The sequence below is a fragment of the Eurypyga helias genome, unplaced genomic scaffold, assembly GCF_000690775.1.
Source record: "Eurypyga helias isolate BGI_N326 unplaced genomic scaffold, ASM69077v1 scaffold21185, whole genome shotgun sequence".
Lineage (NCBI taxonomy): Eukaryota > Metazoa > Chordata > Aves > Eurypygiformes > Eurypygidae > Eurypyga > Eurypyga helias.
In genome coordinates, this window is record NW_010252316.1 from 4,226 (window position 1) to 5,644 (window position 1,419).

Consider the following 1,419-nt stretch of genomic DNA (forward strand, 5'->3'; position numbering starts at 1 on the left):
GCCCTGAGCCTTCCAACCGTGCCACGGTCCCGGGAGGGCTCCAGCTCGTGGAGCCATGCTGCCCCCCCTGCCCCCAGTACCTGATACTCTGGCCACAAAGTCTTCGGGAGCCGGGAAGATGCTTCCAACATCTGTCCCGCAGCCTGTCCCTTGAGCTTCCAAATCCCCTTGTTCCTCACCTCCCCCTTTGTACCAGCTTCAAGGTCTGGGTTGGCCCCCCCAGAGCTGTGCTTGGCGCTCGTTACGGGCCCGTGAGTTGGTGTGTGGCGGCTTCTAATCTCGGCACTGCGCTGTCGGTTGGGTTGTCTCTGGTTTTGGTCATCAATCCCCTTTACCTTCCCTGCGCACGGGCAGCGACCGCGGCTCAGTAACGCGGCGCAACGGATGCGCTGCCCTCGGAAACGCTCTGCACGTCCTTCGCGGAGGCCAGATCAGCATTTCGGGTCCTCACAGAAGCCGATAGTACCCGGCTGGAAAGAGCAGGAGGATGGTTGGCTGATACGTGGCCACCGAGAGTTCAAGAGGTGATTGGTTCAACACTGTGTTTTGCCGTGGCAGCGTTGTGTCCTGCGGAAGGTTGTATGGCGGCTCCAGCAGGGCTTCGGCCCCTCCACGTGACACTCCTCTGACGTACCCAGAAAGCACGGTTCAGGCACGGGTACTGCAGGGTCGTGCAAAGTGACTTGGGAATGGGACTTTGAGACCCTTCAGAAAGCCCACCCCGTGGAAGTAGGGGTGTCGCAGGGTGGGTGCTGGGGCCTGGCGGTGAAGCAGAGCATTGACATGACGTCGGCAGCTCACGTCTGGCAGAGGAGGCTCAGTAGCATGGTAGTGGATGAGGTGAAAGCTCAAACTTGCTTTGACATGGAGAAATACTTGTGGAAAACCAGATTTCGATTCACTACAGGCAGACGGAGATTTAACCAGCGCGCAGCACGGCTGGAGGGGCAGCGATGCATAATTGCCTCTGCCAGGCACCGGTTAGCAGCGTCCTGCTGCTGTGCAAGGCCTGAGCCGCGTGGCTGTGCAGGTAACCAGGGGTGTCACCTCTAGGACATGGGAGTTGGTCCTTCGGTTCTCCTCAGTGCTCTGCGTCCCCGTGGGCACCTGTGCAATGCCCCGGAGTGGTGACTGAGCACGAGGCGGAGGCGTTACGGTAGAGCTCTATGGACGGACGCGCCTGGAGTGACCAGACCACACAGGCTGGGTCTGCAGGACCTGCAGCTCTTCAGGCTGGGGAAGGTTCAGGGTAGAGACAGTCTTCAAACGTGTGAAATGCAGCTGCAGTAGGGACACAGGAGTTGTTCTCCCTTTTGCTTTGAGTGGTACCAGGAACCTATGGGAAGGGCGGCTTCAGCTGGGCACTGGGAAAAGCCAGTGAAGGGGTGCCGTGGGGAGCACAGAGAGGTGAGGATGTTA

General features: G+C 59.6%; 1 protein-coding gene across 1 annotated transcript in view; it reads left to right on the plus strand.

The window, feature by feature from the left end:
• The window catches only part of LOC104510175 (tRNA wybutosine-synthesizing protein 4-like), a gene marked incomplete at its 5' end in the record, with an annotated part of 7,339 nt that overhangs the window by 4,167 nt on the left and 1,753 nt on the right, over positions 1 to 1,419 (plus strand). The window lies entirely within an intron of this gene.